General features: G+C 36.7%; 1 long non-coding RNA gene across 1 annotated transcript; it reads right to left on the bottom strand.

Annotated features, from left to right (window-relative positions):
• Positions 1 to 521: 521 nt before the first annotated feature.
• LOC138161462 (uncharacterized) lies at positions 522 to 7,699 on the bottom strand. Its single transcript, XR_011168372.1, has 3 exons — positions 7,432 to 7,699; positions 5,956 to 6,071; positions 522 to 1,961 (listed from the first exon to the last, which is right to left on the bottom strand). It is a non-coding gene; the product is annotated as an uncharacterized lncRNA (long non-coding RNA).
• Between the last annotated feature and the right edge of the window lie 3,057 nt (positions 7,700 to 10,756).

Here is a 10,756-nt window from a genome sequence, read left to right as displayed (position 1 = left end):
GGTTCCTTTTATCTCCAGATTTATGATCTTATGAACTTCAGCATGCTAACTTTTAAAATATAGGCATTATTGAATTTGCACCTTGATCCAACCTAATTAGTGAATTATTTTAATTCTGCAATTTTCATTTAGTTCTTACTACTAGAAGAAAACACACTGAATTTCTGTTTAGTGAGGTGAAAAGAATAATTTTTAAAAGTACCAAAATATTAATAAATTAAATAATATTATATTGAAATTCTAATGAGTTCCCATACAAATAAATGATGAGTGTTCGCATATAAAAAATGCCTAGTTGCAAAAATTCTAATAAGAAAAGGCTACAAATGTAAATTATTTCGCAGACTGTTGCATTAAACAAAAATATTTTGCCATCATAGAATTATTGGTAGAGTTATAGTAAAGTTTAAAGATCATTGAGTTTATTTCCTCCATTTTACAGATTAAAAAAAAAAAACTGAGATCCAGAAGGATGCAATTACCTATTCTCTTTACTACTTGATATACTATAAAGAGTACTGACCTTGGAGACTGGTATTTGATTACCAATTCTAACATTGGCTATGTGTCTATGGGTCAGTAAAATAAAACAGTTGGAATAGATTGCATTAAAGGGTTTCTTCCATCCCCTTACCTTTGGCCTTGGGATCCTTGGAGTCATCAGAGAAAAATGAAAGCATTCCTGGCATAGGGTACTTCTTGAAGGCACAGTGGAGGTAAATGAACCATCTTATTATTGGAAAAGCACTATAGGTCAATTTGACAGTTTGGAGACAGTTAATAGAAAATATCTGTAAAATATGTGCTTATATTTTTACTTTAATCTGTCATAAGTATTGTTAGATGTAGATGAAAATTGACTTCCTCCAAAACTTGATGGATTTTATGTCATCAAATACATTCTTTTTCTTGACTTCCTTAATTCTATATTTTTTCTGATTAACACTTGAAAGTCCATCAATTTCCTTCAGTCCCCAGGACTGCTACTCTTTCCCCTCTTTCCTTTCTGGATGTTCCTTCCTGTCTTTTCTTTTCCCTTTTCTTAGAGATTTAATATAGAATAAATTCACTTGTCAAGTAAGATTATATAACTCTCTATGTTGATGTCTATTTCTTTGTATTAGATTGTAAAATCTTCATGACAATGACTGTGCTATGTCTAAATGGCATGATTTTCCTCCTCAGTGCTCTGCATACTTACTTCAAGGACATCTTTATTGTGGGTACTGCCCACACCAAAACAGATAATGACCCTGTCCTGGGCTTCATTATGCAGTCTTCATCATTGACAAGGCTGAAGCATTTATCTTCCTGTGGCCATGTTGGAGATAGTGTCTGAGTAGAGGTAGACTGGTCCTCAGACCCCAGAAAACGAAAAGTCTGCAAGAAACTTTTTGATAAAATCTTTTGATATAACTTTTGAATCTCAGGGCCGATTAACAGTCATTTATTAAGTAGCTAATGGGAACCAGGCACTGTGCTAGACACTTTGGATACAAAGATGATAAGGAAATAGTCCCTGCCTTCAGGAAGCTTAAATTCTTTAAGAGGAAGCAATATATTTCCCTATAAGCATATACCAAAAAAATAAAGTTATTTGAAGAAGAAGGCAGTGGCAGCTGAGGGGATGGCAAGATTAGGAAATCCCTCATGTGCAAGGTGGCCTTGAGCCTGAGAAACTTATGGCCCACATTAGGCCCGGAAGGGATGTTGGTATAATTTTGGTAGCATGAGGGGTGGGAAAGAGGTAAGCCATTTCAATCCACTCCATGATGGCACCACAACTTTTGCTAATACTTTATGTCCATTGAGCAGAGAAATGACATGACTATTACTTCCTTTATAATTCTGTTCTTCTTGCCTTTGTGACATCTTCCAAAGTCTTTGGTTCTCCCGGTCTATCTTCTCTCACAAAGTATTTAAATGGATTTTTGGTTATCTTCTTTTGTGTCCTTGTTTTCCTGTGGAAACATAACCAGTAAAATACAATTACTAAATAAGAGGGTAGAACAAAGCAAGAGGAAGTGAAGTGTCATAATAGAAAGAGTGTTGAACTCGAAGTAAGGAGACCTGAATTCAAGTACTGACTCAGTAACTTACTGGGACTTGGGGAAAATCACTCAATATCTCACAAATGCAGTTTCATTTTCTGTAAAAAAAATACCATCTAACTTAACAAATATTTATTAAGCACCTACTATGTGCTGGAAATATACTAAAACTTAGTAAATAAGCACTGTGGATACAAAAATAAACAAAAAGTCCGTCTCTGCCATCAAGAAGCTCACAGTCTAATAGGGAAGGCAACATGCCAATGACTACATTTGGACAAGATATTTGCAGAATAAATTGGAGACAATCAAGAAAAGGAAGGCCCTAGTATTGGGGGGAAAATGCTTCCTACAGAAGGTATAATTTTAACTGGAACTGGGAGGGAACTGGGGAAGTAGGAGGTGGAGATGGGGAAGAAGAGAATGCTAGCCATGAGGGACAGCTGGTGACCTAGTAGTAAATCATTTTGTTGGACATTTGAGAGGAATAGCAAGTTTTATATAGTAGATTTGTATCTTCATATGCAATCATCTTTTTATTGTTTTATGTCAGGGAAATGCTTGTTTTATTCCATTAATAAAAAATATTTTTTTAAAAGAAAAGAGGAAAGGCCAGGAAATCAGATTTACTGGATCAAAGGTCACATGGGGTAGGAGGACTATAAGATGTGAGAAGTCTGGAAAGATTGAGATGGGGGTACAGGTTATGGAGGGCTAGACATTGTTAAAGGGAAAATTTAGGCCTGATGCTAGGAAAAACTTTCGAAGATTAATTATCCAAAAGTACAATGATTTTCAGCAGGAGGTGATGGGTTTCCTTTCACTGAATGTCTTCCGGCAAATACTGGTTGACCACTTTTTAGGTGGGTTATTGAGGGGATATTCCTTTGTATATGGTTTGAACTAGTTGTTTTCTAAGTCCCTTTCAATTCTGAGATTTATTGATTTTCAAGGCTAAGAGTCTAGCCCTCAGTCTGTCATAGTAAACACTGGATCTCCTTGCCAGACTAAGAGATGCAGAAGCCAAAGACAGCTCTAGTTTAGAGTTAAAAGCCATTTGTAAAAGAATTACAAAGGATGAGGATGGATCGCTACAAGCAATACCCTCTCATAAAACAACGAAGTATAGTTAGCAGAGGGGAAAATGAATCAGCCTGAAAGCTGGGTGGAAAACCCATCTAAATCAGGTCAGCACAAAGGCACTTAGAGTTAGAAAACAAGAAATATGTGAAAGGTACAAGGGCTCTCCCAGTATTATAATAGTGGCATGTTTCATCACCTATGACAGTTGGGGCTCCATATTTAGACTCTGAATTCCTTAGTCCCTGATATAACAAATAAGAAAGCCCAAATGACTCTTTTAAAAATGGCATTGCAAATAACAGCTGGACCAGACAAATTCATCTAGAAAATGTGTGCAATGCAATTGGAAGAATTTTGAAAACCTTCTTTTTTGAGGTTGCTGGACAAAAAGAAGCAAGTGAATGAATGACCAGGAAAAATCCCACGTGATATTACTGCCCCCTTCCCTGTCCCAAATGATCGTCAACCAAATATCAGTAATTATCAATATATGTCTTTACTTTCCCTCCACTTGCTGGTCCTTGCCATTATTAACAACCTTACTTTTATTTTGCATTTATTCTGAAAATATTGAATAATGCTTGTGATACATTCCCAGTTAAAATGTATTCTTCAGGGGAATAACTGTTTCATCTTTGCCACTGTGCCCAGCACAGTGCATAATACACAGTAGACGCTGCATGAATGCTTGTCAGTTAATTTCTTATCTCTATAAAAGCTTAGTGGGAATGATCTATATGGACATTGAAGACATGGTTTTGAGAAAGTTATTCCTCAGAAAATTACATAAAGATCTCTCCCTTTCTTATGGTCACTGTTTTAGAATCATGAAATAGAAAGGGACCTGAGAGACTATTGAGTCCAAAATAATCCACACAACAAATCACATTTGATAAGTGGTCATCACTCATTTACTAGAAGTCCTTAAGTGAGAGAAATCTCAACACCTCCCAGAGCAATCAATTCTGCATTTGGGAAGCTTTAATTTTAAGAAATGCCTGTTTCTAAGATTGCATGCCATCTTGGGGAGGGAGGAGGAGAAAATTTAAAACTTACGGAAGTGAATGTTGAAAACTACAAATAAATAAATTGGAAAAAAAGAAATGCACTTTTCTTCCTTGCTATCAAACTTAAATCTTGTTTTTGGTTCTGTTGTCATTTCAGTCACGTCTGACCCTTTGTGATCCCATTTTGGGGTTTTCTTGGCAGAGATACTCGAGTGATTTGCCATTTTCTTCTCCAGTTCATTTTTACAGATAAAAAGAAAAAAAAATTAAGAGAAATATGGTTAAATGACTTGCTCAGGGTCACACAGCTAGGAAGTTTCTGAGACAGAATTAAAATTCATGAAGTTGTCTTCCTGATTCCAAGCCCTGTTGTCTATCCACTGTGCCACCTAGTTGCCCCAATTTAAATCTGACTTATTGTAATTTCTACCTACTGTTGATAGGTATTTCCTATAAGGACAAGAAGGAAACAAATGTAATCAAACTTTTTTCTTTCTTTCCCCAAACACTCCCCTTCTCTTTTATCTTCTTCGTTCTATATACATCCAAGTTGTTGAATCAATACTTATGTAAGATGATCTCCAGTGCTTTTGCTATCCAGGCTTTTTTGTTCTTCCTTTACATGTTTCTCTAGAAATGGTCCGATTAGTTTTTCAATGCAATTTAGGAGAGAGGGTGGTCTCTCAGCTGGCATGTCACATCACCTGATTGACATTAAGTGTAATCTTGGAGTCCACTAAGACAGGCAGAAAGGGAGTTTTCCCACAAGAACTGAAATCTCTGGTCACATCTCTCCAAACCTATACTTTCAAAGTCTTTTTTTTCTTTATCTGGATTCTTTTCTTTACAGCAAGGTACCCAAAGAAAAAAATATATTTCCCCAATTATTTCAATTCACAGTGAGCAGATGTAGAATTCATTTTGTTCCCAAGTTAATGCTAGAATAATAGCCTCTTTCATTGATGCATTATGTAGTTTGGGAAGAGGGACTTATTCCTCCCTTTAAATTGTTAACATGCATATGGAATGGTATCAATCGTGTTAGAAAAATCATGATGTGTCACCAGATCTCCACAATGACTTTAACAGCTTGTGTCATTGGTGAAAGTAAATGGAAAAGATTGGTATGAATGCAGTTCAAAGAAGATTCCAAATGTGTTTTTGAAACTGATGCCAACTCTAAAGCCATATATTACAAAACAATAGTGAACTTCATTATCTTTTGCATGTTATTACCCTGCTGAGCTCAAAGATACTGTAGTATTATGTGACCTATAAAATGGTATTAAGCATTTTATTACTTGTTTACTGTCAACTTGGAGCTTAAGATGGTTATTAAAGATTACATTGAGAAAATTCAGAGTACTATACAAATGTTATTTTATGGCTCTGGCAGGTTGGCCTCACTATCTCTTGTAAGAAAAGCAAAGTAACAGGATACATTTGGAAATGGCAATCCAAGTACGACAGGAAGCATGAAAGATGAAAGCAACAAAAACCAAGCATGTACAATCTCCCTTTCAATATTCTCTTTATTTTTCTAATATCTGTGCCATTACTTTAACAGCTTCTCATGGATATAAATTAGAAAGAAAGTCTATTAAAAAGAATCTTTTCTCCAGGCCAAAAGGCTTCTTGACAGCTACGTTGCATGCAAGTGTCTGGGTGTGACATTAGCGCTCATAATCCATTACCGATTTTGATGGATGTTACAAAAGTAAGGACACTCCACAGGGAAGGAACACTTCTGATTATAGGGATCATTGATTTTGATGAAGCATTTGATGTAAGTGAAACTTGTTTTAGTGACTTACATTTTCAGTGGAACTGGTCGATTTTGTCAGGATGACTGCTTCCACATCCAGGAACTCTCTGAGTTTTGAACATTTATTTTTCAAATACCTTGGACATACAAATGGCCAGTTGGCCACTGTTTTGACAACACATCATAACAGAAAGAAGAAGATTTTGAATCAGAGGACCCAGCTATTAATCTCACATTTGTTACCTCCCACCTGTGTAACCCTAGGGAAATGACTTATTATTATTCATATTTTACAAATGAGGAAACTGAGGCCAAGAGAAGTCAACTGACTTGCTAGGGTCCACACAGTGTCTGAGGCAGGATTCCAAATCAGATCTACCTGAATCAAAGTCTGGCATTCTATACATTCTATAACTTACATGACATATTCAGATCTAGAATTTAGAAAATAACCTTGGCAAGTAAAGGGAGGGTGGATTGCAATGGGGAGGGAGTTGAGGCAGAGAGACCAATTTTTAGTTAGCAGAACCATTCTAATCCTTCTTTCACAATTCTTTCCTATTCCCCTTAGTTGTTAATGCTTTCCTTGTCTTGAAATTTCTTTTTAAAAAAAATAATAGTGCTATATCTCCTGAGTATAGTGTAGTCCCCAATGGCAAGTATTATTTCATGTTCGTATTTGCATCCCTGGAACCTACTACTGTGTCTTGTAATATTTGGTGCATAATAGATATATGATTCATTTAAACATCATTAAGTACTTACTGTTTGCCAGGTGCTAGTTCTAAGATCCATGGTATGATTTTACTATTATAACTTTAAAGCTTTATTTACTCTTAAATTCCTCCATCTCAAAGGGGCTCAGCTTTTGCAATAACTTTCCCAATTGCCCTTCATCATGTGTCCAGTGAAGAACAGGTTTCTTAGGAAAGAATATTTATTGAAAAGTTTTAAAAGATTCTATTTTAAGTGTCCAACTTTCCTGAAATTTAATGAAAATCAATTTCTTAGGGCTTCTTTGAATTAGCAAAAGAGTAAAAATTTAAAGAAGTTATTTAATAACATATATATTAGCAATTAATTAGTGACAGTGTAATTGTTACTGTAATATCTCATGCAAATTGGTAAATACACAAGAATTCATTGCTGCTCCCTGTGTTCATTTTGGATTTTTCCCCACATCCCAAAGTGGAACACAGGATATAATCAATTAAAAAATCTCATTACCCTGTCAGCATTCCCTCTATCATCAAGTATGTAGTCATTTTCACACTTCCATAAGGGAATGATTAATGAGATAAAACTTTTAAACACTTAAGCAAGTTCTCTTATTCAGTCATTGGTATACCAATACTGAAAGTATCATTTAATAAAAAACATTATTTTGCCAGCTGTAGCAGCAAGCACCCCAAGCGTCCTCAGGGTTTGCAGCTACCGCAGGTTCTTGGATCTGCTTTGTTAAAGGAAAGCAACTCAAAATGGGTTAACAAGCTTACTTTAATCAGTCAGACCATATATCGTTTACCTTGTTCAGGGGAAATGGTCAGCACCCCCAACTTCAAAGCATACAGGCAGAATTATCAAGACAGAAACAGATCAAGTAGACAGCTTTCCAAACTGTCCAGCCATTACATCCATACCCAGTCAACATCTGGGTTCCCACATCTGGGTTTTTCAAAGCCGGGGGACTCTCAACAACGGCTTCCCAGAATTCAGATCAAACCACAGAACACTTCTCAAAGTGAGTCCCAAAACAAAGCTACACATCAGGGCTTATATAGCCTTCTCCTGGCTCAGAGAATGTAACAACCCTATTGACCCACTGGCCAATCAAAAAGTATCTACTGAAAAACAAGCCTCCCTCCCCAGGCTTCTGGTGCACTTTAGCCTAGGGGCAGGGAAGATCTTCCAAATTTGCATTCCCATTACACCAGCTTGATTTTAATTTGATCTGGAGTCAGTCTTGTTATCAAATAGAACTTGCCAATGAAATGATTCCTGCTTAGCTATAAACATGTCAAAATAGTCTGTCTTATGATTATCTAATAAAGGAATTAAAATATGAATAACAGGGCTGTCTTTATTCTTCACAAATGCAGTCCACAGATTTTATAATAACTGTTGGTGGAATAATACAATTTCTTAGAGTTTCTTTTGACTTCTGAAATAAAAAAACAAACAAACCTTTACATTTAAGAAAACGTTTTATTTTTTTCAAAGTAATTATCACAACATTGATGCATGTGAATGAATGGACATAAATTTTATTAGTCACTTCCTCTGCACAAAGCACTTGGCTAAAGTATCAGAAACAAAAGTATAAAAGCAAGATAATCCCCATTTTGAGAAAGCTTCCATTCTAAAAATAAAATTACAAGTCCTTTGTATAGTACCGTGTACTGGTGACTCATTGACATTCAGTTTGGATTTGATCAGTATTAGATAATATACAGTTTGATCACTTATTTCATATATGTTCTTTTGGGAAAGGTAGAATGTTTTAATATATCTCTGCATAGAGTTCTGATATAAAAGAATGCTAACTAGAGAGTCAGAGGATCTGGAAATGAAAACACACATGGAATGCTTACTACCTCTCTGATTTTAGGCTTCCAGTACAAGATCACTTTATATCCTATGGTTCTCTGGTCAAAGAAGAAAATAACCATTTAATAGGAAAACTCAGCCCTATCTCCTACTAAGTCCTCTTCCTCACTCTGTCATCACAGAAGATGCAGCTTCCCTTCTCTTCCTGCCCCAACACCCCGATCCCCTTTCCTCATACTTCCTCCGAAAACACAGAGCATACAAAGATAACATTGAAACAATAACATAACAAGATTGATTCTATTATTTCTAGCAAATACAAGCTCAGTATTTAAAGCCCTTCATTATCTGGCTTCAATCTACCTGTGTAGACATGTTTTATCCTACTCATCTTTGTTTACTATACAGTTCATCCAACATCTTCCTGATGTTCCTTATACATGGCATTCTACTTCTTATCTTCCCATCTTGCCTTTGCCCAGGCTATTCGCCGTGCTATGTATGTCCTCCTTCCTTATCTCCACAACCAAGAACCCTTGTTTTCCTTCAAAGCTCAATTTACACACTACCTTCTACACGAAGACTTTCTGTTTTTGTTTTTTTGCTTTTATCTTTTTGGAAGGGGGAAAGCAGGGCAATTGGGGTAAAGTGACTTGCCCAAGGTCAGATGGCTAGTAAGTAAGTGTTTAATGTCTGAGGTGTGATATGAACTTAGGTCCTCCTGATTCCAGGGCTGGAATCACAATCACATTCACTGTTCTACCTAGCTGCCCCAGTGAAATCTTTCTGGATCCCAGAACTGCGTGGACTCTATCTCCCAAAATGCCTTGTGTTTATTTTGCACAGATTGTATATATATATATATATATATATATATATATATATATAATGGTTTTGTTGTTTTTCCCTCTGTAGAATAATGTGATCAAAATCTATTCATTTTTTTCCTTGTATCCCATGCACCTAATCTAGTGCCAGGCCCATAGTAAGGCCTTAGTATGAGCTGATTAGTCATTTGATTCATGTCTTTATAAACTGGAAGATCAGTTAGAAAAAGTTTTTTTTGGTGCTTTTAATTGAAATACAGGTCTAATGTTCCCAATTTGTTTCCCCAACTTGATCTTCATTTATTTCTTCTTCTTGGTGAATTATCCAAACTGCCATCCTTTCATTTCTTGTTGTCTAGAAACAGTGGTGCAACATACTGTCCTCAATTTTCTTACTATTTTAAATTGCTAAGGCTGACAATCATGCAAACAAGTGATAAATCAATAGATCAAGGCATTCCAACTCTTTCCCTCATTATTTTCCTTCCATGGAAGGAAACACCATGAAAATTATTTTGTCATCTGCTATTTAAATATATATATATATATATATATATATATAAATTTAGAATTTTGTTGTAATTCTTCCAGTGACTAATGAAAAAGCTCAAATAAGCTCAGTTTCAAGGAGTAGCTAGTGCACACTTGGCTAACTCAGTCTGCTCAGTCAGGAAACTGATCTAAACTTCAGTCTCATTATGGAAGGAGTGAGAGAAGAAGGGGGAGGAGGAGGAATTTGAAGAGGGAGGGAGGAATTTGATTGAACTATCTTCAAAGTGGTTGGTAATAACTGAAGTATCAATATCATTTTTAAAAATGATTATCATTGGGGGGAGGGGCAGAGTCAAGATGGTGGAGTAGAAACAGGACTTCCACAGGGCTCCCTCTTCCACCTCCTCAAATTCATGTAAAAGGTGACTCTGAACAAACTTTGGAGCTACAGAACCCACAAAATAACACAGAAAAACTAACCCCCTGCTGAGGACAGCCCATCAGGCCAGCAGGAAGTGGCCAGTACAGCTTGTTGGGAGCCGACCCAGCCCCTCGTGAGCTTGAGGTTTTAGCCTCAGGGTGGCCACAAACAGCTGCCAGCTGGAGGGACTTCAGATCACCAGCAGCTCTGGCATTTTCAACAATTATCAACCCATAGATGCTAAGGACAACGTGAGAGGTCAGTGCAGTGTGGACTTTGTGAACCGGTAGTTTAGAAGTGCAGTAAGGTCTTTACCTACTGGAGGGAAAAGCTGTTAAGGCACTGTGGCCATGCAGCCACTGCCATGAGTCTGCTTCAGACAACCTGGTAGGCAGATTGTAGGGGGATGAAGTAACCAGTCTGAGGGGTAATTGCTATTGCTTTAACCTGCTTGGATATGGATTGCAGTCTAGGGTGGAGGTCTTGGGATAATTGACCAGTTTGCCAGAGCATGGGGAGGCTTCAGAGAAGGCACCCAACTAATAGCTCCAGCAGGTGTGAAA

This window comes from Petaurus breviceps, unplaced genomic scaffold (assembly GCF_028583685.1).
Source record: "Petaurus breviceps papuanus isolate PSGF00001 unplaced genomic scaffold, PetGlider_PUasm1.0 185, whole genome shotgun sequence".
In the NCBI taxonomy this organism is placed as follows: domain Eukaryota; kingdom Metazoa; phylum Chordata; class Mammalia; order Diprotodontia; family Petauridae; genus Petaurus; species Petaurus breviceps.
The sequence above is the reverse complement of the archived record's forward strand: the minus strand, read 5'-3'. Positions and strand labels throughout refer to the sequence as shown.